Here is a 12,974-nt window from a genome sequence, read left to right on the forward strand (position 1 = left end):
TTGGATGTTCTGGCTAGGGCAATCAGGCAAGAGAAAGAAATCAAGGGTATTCCATTAGGAAAAGAAGAAGTCAAATTGTCCCTGTTTGCAGATGACATGATTGTATATTTAGAAAACCCCATTGTCTCAGCCCAAAATCTCCTTAAGCTGATAAGCAACTTCAGCAAAGTCTCAGGATACAAAATTAATGTGCAAAACACAAGCATTCTTATACACCAGTAACAGAGAACAGAGAGCCAAATCATGAAGAACTACCATTCACAATTGCTTCAAAGAGAATAAAATACCTAGGAATCCAACTTACAAGGGATGTAAAGGACCTCTTCAAGGAGAACTACAAACCACTGCTCAGTGAAATCAAAGAGGACACAAACAAATGGAAGAACATACCATGCTCATGGATAGGAAGAATCAATATCATGAAAATAGCCATACTGCCCAAGGTTATTTATAGATTCAATGCCATCCCCATCAAGCTACCAATGAGTTTCTTCACAGAATTGGAAAAAACATCTTTAAAGTTCATATGGAACCAAAAAACAGCCTGCATTGCCAAAACAATCCTAAGTCAAAAGGACAAAGCTGGAGGCGTCACGCTACCTGACTTCAAACTATACTACAAGGCTACAGTAACCAAAACAGCATGGTACTGGTACCACAACAGAGACATAGACCAATGGAACAGAACAGAGTCCTCAGAAATAATACCACACATCTACAGCCATCTGATCTTTGACAATCCTGAGAGAAACAAGAAATGGGGAAAGGATTCCCTATTTAATAAATGGTGCTGGGAAAATTGGCTAGCCATAAGTAGAAAGCTGAAACTGGATCCTTTCCTTACTCCTTATACGAAGATTCATTCAAGATGGATTAGAGACTTAAATGTTAGACCTAATACCATAAAAACCCTAGAAGAAAACCTAGGTAATACCATTCAGGACATAGGCATGGGCAAGGACTTCATGTCTAAAACACAAAAAGCAACGGCAGCAAAAGCCAAAATTGACAAATGGGATCTAATTAAACTAAAGAGCTTCTGCACAGCAAAAGAAACTACCATCAGAGTGAACAGGCAACCTACAGAATGGGAGAAAATTTTTGCAATCTACTCATCTGACAAAGAGCTAATATCCAGAATCTACAAAGAACTCAAACAAATATACAAGAAAAAAACAAACAACCCCATCAAAAAGTGGGCAAAGGATATGAACAGACATTTCTCAAAAGAAGACATTCATACAGCCAACAGACACATGAAAAAATGCTCATCATCAGTCGCCATCAGAGAAATGCAAATCAAAACCACAATGAGATACCATCTCACACCAGTTAGAATGACAATCATTAAAAAGTCAGGAAACAACAGGTGTTGGAGAGGATGTGGAGAAATAGGAACACTTTTACATTGTTGGTGGGATTGTAAACTAGTTCAACCATTATGGAAAACAGTATGGCAATTCCTTAAGGATCTAGAACTAGATGTACCATATGACCCAGCCATCCCACTACTGGGTATATACCCAAAGGATTATAAATCATGCTGCTATAAAGACACATGCACACGTACGTTTATTGCGGCACTATTCACAATAGCAAAGACTTGGAATCAACCCAAATGTCCACCTGTGACAGACTGGATGAAGCAAATGTGGCACATATACACCATGGAATACTATGCAGCCATAAAAAAGGATGAGTTTGCGTCCTTTGTAGGGACATGGATGCAGCTGGAAACCATCATTCTTAGCAAACTATCACAAGAACAGAAAATCAAACACCGCATGTTCTCACTCATAGGTGGGAGCTGAACAATGAGATCACTTGGACTCGGGAAGGGGAACATCACACACCGGGGCCTATCATAGGGAGAGGGGAGAGGGAGGGGGGAGGGATTGCATTGGGAGTTATACCTGATATAAATGATGAATTGATGGGTGCTGACGAGTTGATGGGTGCAGCACACCAACATGGCACAAGTATGCATATGTAACAAACCTGCACATTATGCACATGTACCCTAGAACTTAAAGTATAATAAAAAAAACATTAAAAAGTAAAAAAGAATAATCATATTGTTTCCAATGCACTTTCACTTATATTATAACTTATTTTGCAATAAGACTGTGTAACAATCAGAGAAGTAAAATAATCTCTCCCTATACAGGAGCAGGAGGCAGTAAGTGATAGAACTGAGAGTGGATCTCAGGGAATTCCCACATTCTTCTCAGCTCAGGTTTCTTCCCAGGGCACCATCATAGCTATGTCCAGTAGTCTGGCTCCCCAGGCTCATGTTTGGCATATTGATTTGTCTTCCTTAAATCATATTAGAGTCCAGAGATAAAAATCTCATTGTGAATTGTGAAACTGCTCTACACATATCATAATTCATATCCATCATCTTTTAGCTGAAAAACATGATCAGTCTGTTATGTGTTATTAATAGTTCCAAACAGTGCAACAAAATATAAAATGAATGAGTACGTCCCACATATGTTCTCCTTACTATTATTTTCTACTTAAAGGATATGTCTGATGATACCAATGTTCTAAATTTCTCACAGATTCTTTCAGATCTGATATTACTCTTTCTACTCCCCTCTGTAAAAGGCAGACTTTCCTTAGGGGAAATCAGAGGGAAAGGGCACTTTTTCATACTGCCTGGAAATAATAGATAAAATTGCCTGTGAAACACTTTATCAAACAGTGCTGGACTAAAGTGAAAGCACAATTTGCTTACAGTTAAATTTCTGGTTCATTGCATTTTACAAACTATTTTATAATGGAAAACAAATGTGTATCAAATTTGAAACAAAGGGAGAAGTTAGAAACTATTTTCCTAATTAGAGAATGGTTATCAAACATGTGTTGTTTTTCAATGTAAATAAATTTGGAAGATACCTTACTGAATTATATTGATTTGTCTTTGCATATCTTGGATGAATTTGTCTGTGACAAATAATGAAAAATATATATACGAATCGAGCTAGACATTTTTATTTTTACACAGTGATAACTACGTTCCCTTCTCATTAACATTCCCATGAACTTCAAACATTAAGTGAGATTTTTGTTCCACTTCATCAGAGTTTTTCTACACATGGTATGGCCTTTGAAGTTAATTGGAGCCCTCCATGTTAAAGCAAGATGAGAATTAAGAGTGAAAGCAAGCCCTGGCATCACTATCACAGAACTTGTGATAACCTCGATTGCAAGACCAGACAAGTTCTAACCACCATACAGAGAGCTCTGCCTACAGGTAACGCACGAGGGACAATACACTACGAAAACAACAAAGCACTGGCTGCTGCAGACAAGCACAAGGACTTGAATGTGAAAAGCAAATTTTCTTTTATCTCTCTCCTATCACTGAATATTTGACTGAGAAGTAGACATCAGAAGGCTTTTATTCACATTTAACCTACTGTGTAAATGACACCCATTAGAACAATAGTTTAAAGTGATAAGAGATTGATCATCCCAACTACCTATGTCTAAACTAAATATAAATAATATGTTCTGAGCACTGTATTGGTCACTGTGGATACAATCCTAAACAAAGCAAAAACAGAGTTTGTAGTCTTTCATCTTGGACGAAAAGTCAATGGCAATATTCCTGGATAAAAGTTATACTATGGTAATTTTTAGAGTTACTATATTTTGTACACTTTAATAATGAAGACCCACTTTTGTTTTTATTACTATTAATTTATGAGTGCTTGGTATTGTGAAGAATCTTTCTTACATTATCTCATTTAGTCATTTTAACAACCCTAGGGAACAGGTGTCTTTCTTCATTTTTAGCTGCTTGAGAGATGGAAGATTAAAAGGTTAAGTATTTTGCCCAGGGTCAAATAATAAATGAGTGGAGAGTTCAAACTCAGATCTGCCTCACTCTGAACTTACAAACAACAGGCTGTAATGCTCTTTAAAATGAGAAGTATGATTTGCAAGACTTTCAAGTCTCATATACATGGGGTCTTATTGAAAAGAAAAGAAAAGCATTAAGTAACTGGTACATGTCTAAGAAGTGCAGAAAAAGACTCTTCTCAGAATTTAATTTTCTTCTTGACAATCAGGGACCCCCACCAGACAGAGCATGAAGGTTGGTAGCAGCATATGGGTAGAGTACATGTTTTCTTTTCTTAAGCATTTAATAAAACATTGACTGCATTGAGGTTCTTTGTTTTACTGTTTGTTTTCACTTTTAAAAAATATTTTGCTGATGAGCATTGAATAAAGTAGGTATTTAGCAGGACCAGTGCAAGTAGATGCTGCATTGAGTCAAGTTTTCTAGCTGGGTGTTGCCTCATGCTCTGCCTTGCCCATCTCCACACTTTCAATATTGGCTACACAGTGTCTTCATTCACATGTTAAGGGAGGTGAAACTTTTAAATGAGTTTGAAAAAAGCTAATATTTTGCACCCAATTTCTGGAATTGAATTTACATTAAGCCATTGTCAAAGTTATAAAATTGTTAAATTTTACTAGGGAGAGTTGTTGAGGAGGACCTACATTTAAAATAATTTCATGAGAATTTATTTTGAAGACAGTCTGAGGTGAAGATTCTTTGAGTATCTGGCTCATGTAATATCCATATACTCTGCATATAGTAAGTCAATATATTAAAGAAAATCTATTGCTTTTAAACTCACACACCTAAATTTTTCCCCTGCTCATAAATTTTACATGATTAAAAAGCAAAGAAATAGCACACACTTATAAACTAATAGTATTCTAACTAAGAAAATTTGTTTTAACCATAAACATGCATAGTAAGACCCATTTACGCATCTATATAACACACAAATACTAAATACATAGATGTGTTGTTTTGATCCAATGAATCTGAATAAACTGCCACCTCATAAGCGGGTTATAGGTTTGGTGGTATAATTCTTATTTTCTGAGGGAAAAAATACAGAACCATCTCTTTCCTGGGTTAATGAGGGGTAGTACACTGATACCCCTCCACTCTGTTATGGATTTCAAAGTTATCTTTTCAATACAAAAATTTTCTCAACTATTGAAAAATCTATCTCATTCTCAAAGAAGCAGTCAAATATTCCTCTTGTAAGCAAGTACAGATAGCTAACTTTCACAGCAGAAATCCCAGTTAAATTTTATGTGTGATTGCTTCCTTATTTGATATTCTGTTTCCTCAGTATTCTAGACTCTCCTTGAGTTTGATAACAAGATGGTTTTATTCTTTCACAGTTTATGCCTAACATGCATTAGGGGTTCAATAAATATCTACTGGATAAATAAATAAATTAGAACAAAAGATTTGAAAAATGATTTTTGTGTCTTTTCTAAGTTTAAGATTCTATAGCACGGAAAGTTCATATGGAGCTAAAAAAAAAATGCCTGAATAGCCAAAGCACTTTTAAGCAAAAAGAACAAATCCCCTGACATCACATTGTCTGATTTCAGATTATACCACAAGGGGCTAGTAACTAAAATGGCATGGTACTGGTACAAAAATAGACACATAGATCAATGAAACAGAATCCAGAATCCAGAAATGAAGTCACATAACTACAACCAACTGATCTTCAATAAAGTGGGCAAAAGTAAACAATGTGGAAAAGACATACTATTCAATAAATAATGCAGATACAATTGGCTAGCCATATGCAGAGGAATAAAACTAGACTCCTATCTCTCATCATATATAAAAATTAATCCAATATGGATTAAAAACCTAAATAGAAGACTTGAACCTATAAAAATCCTAGAAGAAAACTGAGGAAAAACTTTTCTGGACATTGGCCTAGGCAAATAATTCATGACAATGACCCCAAAAGCAAATGCAACAAAAACAATAATAGACATGAGACATAATTAAACTAAAAAGCTCTGCACAGTGAAAGGAATAATCAACAGACAATCTACAGAATGAGATAAAATATTTGCAAATTATGCCTCCAATAAAACTTAGTATCCAGAATCTACAAGGCACTCAAACAACTCAACAAGAAAAAACAAGCAACCCTATTAAAAATTGAGCAAAGAACATGACCAGAAATTTTTTAAAGGAAGAAATATAAATGACCAACAAACCAATGAAAAAATGCTCAAAATCACTAATCATCAGAGGAATGCAAATTAAAAGTGCAAATTAAAACTACACTGAAATATCATCTTACGCCAATCAGAATGGTTACTATTAAAAAGTCAAAAAATAATAGATGTTGGCATGGATTTAGAGAAAGGGCATGCTAATACACTGTTGGTGGGAATGTAAATTAATACAACCTCTATGGAAAACAATATGGAAATATCTCAAACAACTAAAAATAGAACTACTGTTTAACTCAGCAATCCCACTCCTGGGCATCTACCCAAAGGAAGATAATGTATTACATAAAAAAACACCTGCACTCAGATGTGTATTGCAGCACTATTCACAATAGCAAAATAATGGAATTAACCTAAGTGTCTGCCAATGATTGATTGGATAGAGAAAATGTGGTATACACACCATTGAATACTATGCAGCCATAAAAAAAGAATAAAGTCTTTGCAGCAATGTGGACAGACCTGGAGGTCATTATCCTAACTCACTCAGAAGCAGAAGATCAAGTATCACATGCTCTCACTTGTAAGTGGGAGCTAAACAAAATTTACACATGGACATAATGACGGTGATAACAGACGCTGGGAATTCCAAAAGTGGGGAGAGGGTCCAGGGAGTGAGAGCTGAAAAATTATCTATTGGGTACAATGTTCAATATTTGGGTGATGAGTACATTAGAATCCAAATCCCCACCATTACACATTTAATTCCCATGTAACAAACAAGTAGGTGTACCTCTGAATCTTAATTTTTTTATAAAAGGATTTGGGAATAAAAAAATTCTGTAGCACAAGAGTTAATAGAAAGAGTTATTGAGTACATTGTATCAAACACTCATATATCATTTAATTCAATCCTTACAACATCTGAGAGAGTAGTTATTCTTTTACCTATTTTACAGATGAGGATATAGGTTGAGATAGATTACACAACTAGAAAGTAGTAGAGTTGACATCTGACAAAGGGCTAATATCCAGAATCTACAAAGAACTCAAATTTACAAGAAAAAAACAAACAACCCCATCAAAAATTTGGCAAGGGATATGAACAGACATTTCTCAAAAGAAGACATGCATACAGCCAACAGACACATGAAAAAATGCTCATCATCACTCGCCATCAGAGAAATGCAAATCAAAACCACGATGAGATACCATCTCACACCAGTTAGAATGGCAATCATTAAAAAGTCCGGAAACAACAGGTGTTGGAGAGGATGTGGAGAAATAGGAACACTTTTATACTATTGGTGGGATTGTAAACTAGTTCAACCATTATGGAAAATAGTATGCTGATTCCTCAAGGATCTAGAACTAGAAGTACCATATGACCCAGCCATCCCATTACTGGGTATATACCCAAAGGATTATAAATCATGCTGCTATAAAGACACATACACACGTATGTTCGTTGCGGCACTATTCACAATAGCAAAGACTTGGAATCAACCCAAATGTCCATCTGTGACAGACTGGATGAAGAAAATGTGGCACATATACACCATGGAATACTATGCAGCCATAAAAAAGGATGAGTTTGCGTCCTTTGTAGGGACATGGATGCAGCTGGAAACCATCATTCTTAGCAAACTATCGCAAGAACAGAAAACCAAACACTGCATGTTGTCACTCATAGGTGGGAACTGAACAATGAGATCACTTGGACTCGGGAAGGGGAACATCACACACCAAGGCCTATTATGGGGAGGGGGGACGGGGGAGGAATTGCATTGGGAGTTATACCTGATGTAAATGACGAGTTGATGGGTGCTGACAAGTTGATGGGTGCAGCACACCAACATGGCACAAGTATACATATGTAACAAACCTGCACGTTATGCACATGTACCCTAGAACTTAAAGAAAAAAAAATTTTAAAAACAAAACAAAACAAAAAAACCCAGAAAGTAGTAGAGTTGAGAGGTGACAACATGCTAGCAGCCCTCACTCTCGGTGCCTCCTCGGCCTCATCGTCCACTCTGCCCTTCAGTCTGCCACAGCACTGTGGGAGCCCCTCTCTGGGCTGGCTGAGGCTGGAGCTGGCTCCCTCTGCTTGCCGGGAGGTGTGGAGGGAGAGGCCCGGGTGGAAACCGAGGCTGCGTGTGCCACTTGCGGGCCAGCATGAGTTCCGGGTGGGCATGGGCTTGGCAGGCTCTGCACTCAGAGTGGCTGGCCCATGCCCTCAGTGAGGGGCTTAGCACCTGGGCCAGCAGCTGCAGAGGGTGCCCCGTCCCCGAGCAGTGTGGCCTGCCAGCATTATGCTCGAATTCTTGCCAGGCCTCAGCTACCTCCCCATGGGGCAGGGCTCAGGACCTGCAGTCCACCATGCCTGAGCTTCCTCTTCCGTCCGTCATGGGCTCCTGCACGGCCTGAGCCTCCCCAACAAGCGCTGCCCCCTGAGCCATGGCATCCAGTCCCATCCACCGCCCAAGGGTTGAGGAGTGCAGGCACAGGGCATGGGACTGGTGGGCAGCTCCGCCTGCAGCCCCTGTGCGGGATCCACTGGGTGAAGCCAGCTGGGCTCCTGAGTCTAGTGAGGACTTGGAGAACCTTTATGTCTAGCTAAGGGATTGTAAATACACCAATCAACACCCTTTTTTATCAACCTATTTTAAATGAACCTTCCATTTAGACAGATTTTTTTTAATAACCAAAGTTATTGTAAATACACCAATCAACCCTGACACAGGGTTCTCATTGGTGTATTTACAATCCCTTAGCTAGACATAAAGGTTCTCCAAGTCCCCACTAGGTTAAGAGTACTGATTGGTGTTTTTACAAACTGTAAAAACTGTCTAGCTCACGGATTGTAAACGCACCAATCAGCACCCTGTCAAAATGACCAAATCAGTTCTCTGTAAAATGGACCAATCAGCAGACTGTGGGTGGGACCAGATAAGGGACTAAAAGCAAGCTGCCCAAGATAGCCAGCGCAAGGGTGCTCAGGTCTGCTTCCATACTGTGGAAGGTTTGTTCTTTTGCTCTTTACAATAAATCTTGCTGCTGCTCACTCTTTGGGTCCACACCACCTCTATGAGCTATAACACCGTGAAGGTCTGCAGCTTCAGTGCTAAAGTCAGCAAGACCAGGAACCCACCAGAAGGAAGAAACTGCGGACACATCTGAACATCTGAAGGAACAAACTCTGGACACACCAACTTTAAGAGCTGTAACACTCACTGTGAGAGTCCACGGCTTCATTCTTTAAGTCAGCGAGACCAAGAACCCACCAATTCCGGACACAGAGTTACATTTCCTACTGTGGTCTGTGTGAATATTGAGGCCATGCTGACCCTTGTGGAGTACAGCCTCCGACATGTTGCTTGATTGGGACGTGTTCTGTAAGCCAGGCAGTTCTAATTATATAAGAGAACTAATAATGCTCATAAACCCCCAAAATATCAGGACTTTAAACTAGTTCAGATAATTCAAAAAAATAATCACTACTAGGCTTAAGACCAACCTAATGAACTGTTTGTCTTAATTTTCTTTCAATGATCTTAATCTCCCAAAATTCATCTAGTATTCTTCACCTATTAAGGAAACATACACTTGAATTTTTCTGAGACAGTCCCAGTTCACGCCTATATTCCTGGTGGTGTTATTAATAATACCTCCTTTTACTCATAGAAGTGTTCCACTTTATATTTCTGATCATCCTACCTGTCAGGGCTCTCTTGGTTTCTGCCCTCCCAGGATCCATTGTGCTTCTGTTGTTTGGTGCCCAAACTATGGAGTTCAACTTACTAGAAACTTTGTCTTCTCATTCTCTAGCAAAATTACCTGCCCAGAAAGCAATGCCCTCAGTCCTTACTTTTTAGGACCAACTGTTCTACTCCAAGCTCTGCCTGACGTAAATGTTCCATCCCTCGCAGGTGGCACATATATATTTTAAATGAACCTTCCATTTAGACAGATTTTTTTAATAACCAAAGTTAAGTTGACCCTTCTACTTAAAGCAGGTTGTAGCCATTGTCTTAATTCATTACAGGTTTTCTGCACCCAGCACTAAAACTATGTAAGCCAGTTTTACTCTTAGGGAAAGGGATTACATTTCCTCACCTCTGATAATGATCACTTCTTTGGAGTTCCTTCCACTTATAAGCAAATATTGGGTTGATGCTTGGTAAATTCACTGGGTTAGAGTGAAGTATTGCTCAAATTCTGAAAGTCCAATTAGCATGCTTCACTGATGCTTCTTTTTAACTAATGCTATATTGTACCCCTTTCTTCTACTCATCCCAGGGTTTGGTTCAACTTCAGATGACTCAAATCAACAAGATTCTATTATGATTTGCTGTGACATAGTAACTCATTTGATCCATAATTTTTTTTATATTTTACTCTGTGTCTTGCAGACAAAATAAGACAGTGAATTTGTTAAAATGTCAGAAATGTTTTGTCAGACTATGTCTTTATTATTTTAAAGGGAAAATTTTGCACCCAGTGATATAGTTTTCAAAAGTGAACACCTTGTTGTGTGGAATAAAACTTTATTGAGTTTATATTTGAAAAATGCTAATTTTAAAAATATACCTAAAATTCACTGTCACTTCAAAGGACAATTGACTTTCCTAATTGGAAATTTTATTGTTAATATGATAAATAACAGTGATTCAAAAGAGTTCTTACTGTCGTAAATTTATTAGTATTTTCTCTTCCTTTCCCAGGACAAATTTGAGGATTTTTAAACTAAATTAACATCTTTTAACTCAAATTATTTTTCAAACTAGATTTTTAAATTTATCCTATTTTAAAAACTATATATAAACTATATATATATTAAAAACTATATATAAACTATATATATAGTTTTTAAAAGTTTATATATATATATATATTATATATATATATATTTTTTTTGAGATGGATTCTTGCTCTGTCACCCAGGCTGGAGTACAGTGGCGCAATCTCGGCTTACAGCAAGCTCCGCCTCCTGGGTTCACGCCATTCTCCTTCCTCAGCCTCCTGATTAGCTGGGACTACAGGCGCCCACCACCACGCCCGGCTAATTATTTTGTATTTTTAGTAGAGACAGGGTTTCACTGTGTTAGCCAGGATGGTCTCAGTCTCCTGACATCGTGATCTGCCTGCCTCGACCTCCCAAAGTGCTGGGATTACAGGCGTGAGCCACCGCGCCCGGCCAAAAACTGTATATGTTTTTGAAAATGGCAAAAAGTTCTCTCCTCGGGTTGCTTTGCTCCAGTTAGATGGGAGGTACACAAGTAAAAATAAGAGGGATCTGGAGGAGAGAAAGAGAAGTAGTTGGTATAGACTTTGGTATAGACTCAGAAGGTAGCATAAACCTGACTTCGGGGCCTCCCTTTTACTACTAAAAACTCAGAAGTGTGCCTCTTACCATTTGTTAACCGCAAAATCAAGTAAGAATTGACATAAGTCCATTGTTTCACCAGCATCATGTGGAAACCTGTTAGAAATGCAAATTTTTAGGCTCTATCCCAGACCAACTGAACCAGAAACTCTGGGGATGAGAATTTGCAATTGTGCTGTAACAAGTCCTCCAGGTGATTCTCTTGTACCTTAAGTTTCAGAACCATTGCTTCAGGATAAATATACCATGGACAGGAAAGGGGACCATAAAAACAGTTTCTATTCTCAATGAATTTACAATCTAGTGGGAGAAAATGTTAACTAGGTGGAAAGATTATTCATGATTCCAGCACAACTGTGATTGGGAAGGTGAGATTTGACACGCATCTTTCTGGTGGAAACTCCTAGCTATTCACAAAATCTCTATTTTATTTTGTTCATGGCACATAGCAAGGCCATATTCCCAGCTTTCTTTAGCACTACATGTAGCCATAAGACAACTTTTTCTATGAGCAGACGTGATATGTGCTGCTGCTGAGCTAAGGATTTCAGAAGCGGGTGTTTTCTTTTTATGCATTCTCTTTTTATCTTTCTGCTGGCTGCAAGCAAGTGGAAATGTCAAGAATCTGGGAATGGTAGAGTTCCAAGATGGAAGAAGTCTGTGTTCCTGATTCATTGCATCAAAGAAACCTTTTTGGACTATTCAGTGAAAAAGAAATAAAGTTCTATTGAGTTTTAGCAGTTGTATATTTGGAATACAATACTAGAAGTAGTGTGAAAAACAATACTGTTCTACTGAGAGAGAAAATATTAGTAAAGCCATGGAAACGTCACGAGAAGGTGGCAACAGTCAGAAGTGGCTGCAGCATCAGCATGTCTGTGTGGACAAAATGACTGAGTTTGTTGGGTCAGGGAGGATTGAGCAGATTCTGGAATGTTATAGAAGTTAGAATGCTATGGCTGCAACTAATAGGTAACTCAGAGTGGCTTTTAAAAAATAAGGCAGTTAGCGAAAGAAGAAGTTCCAAGGAGTCCAGCTCCAGGCATATTCACTAAGGCATCTTTGTGATGAAGTCTCTTGTCTCTTTCCTCTTCCACATGTTGACTTCATCCTCAGGCTTGAAACAAGAAAACTGTAGCCCTGCATCTTGTTCCTGATGAGTGATCCAGATCTAACATCATCCAGGGCCCAAAGGTCATTTTCCTCAAGATTATTTTTTGAAGACAGGACAATTTTCTCAGAATCACGTTCCTACATACACAGACTGCTCCTCATATCCCATTAGGCTGTCTGGTCTTGTGCTCATTCCTAAACCAGGCATTGACAAGGGGAAATAGAATCACTGCCCATGGCTCAGACCACTGGGTTTCAATCCTGTTTGCATGCTGGAATCCCCCAGGGAGTTTTGGTAAAACCCTGATGCCCCAACAGCTGACATTCAGTAAGGCCTAGGTCTTGGTAATTGAATCAAAAAATCTCCCCAAGATATTCTAATCTATAGACAGAATTGAGAAACTCCAACTTAGATGAATCATTGGAAATTGAATGGATTTGGGGGGAGTAA

The 12,974-nt window shown here is 38.3% G+C and overlaps 1 long non-coding RNA gene across 1 annotated transcript in view; it reads left to right on the top strand.

Moving 5' to 3' along the window:
• LOC117084814 overlaps positions 1-12,974 on the top strand; it is a 53,076-nt gene that overhangs the window by 32,892 nt on the left and 7,210 nt on the right. The window contains exons 2-3 of the long non-coding RNA XR_004437682.1: positions 3,088-3,259; positions 12,527-12,604. This is a non-coding gene — a long non-coding RNA (uncharacterized LOC117084814). The remainder of the gene's footprint in view (positions 1-3,087; positions 3,260-12,526; positions 12,605-12,974) is intronic.

Source organism: Trachypithecus francoisi, unplaced genomic scaffold, assembly GCF_009764315.1.
Source record: "Trachypithecus francoisi isolate TF-2019V2 unplaced genomic scaffold, Tfra_2.0 Lachesis_group1, whole genome shotgun sequence".
Taxonomy (NCBI): domain Eukaryota; kingdom Metazoa; phylum Chordata; class Mammalia; order Primates; family Cercopithecidae; genus Trachypithecus; species Trachypithecus francoisi.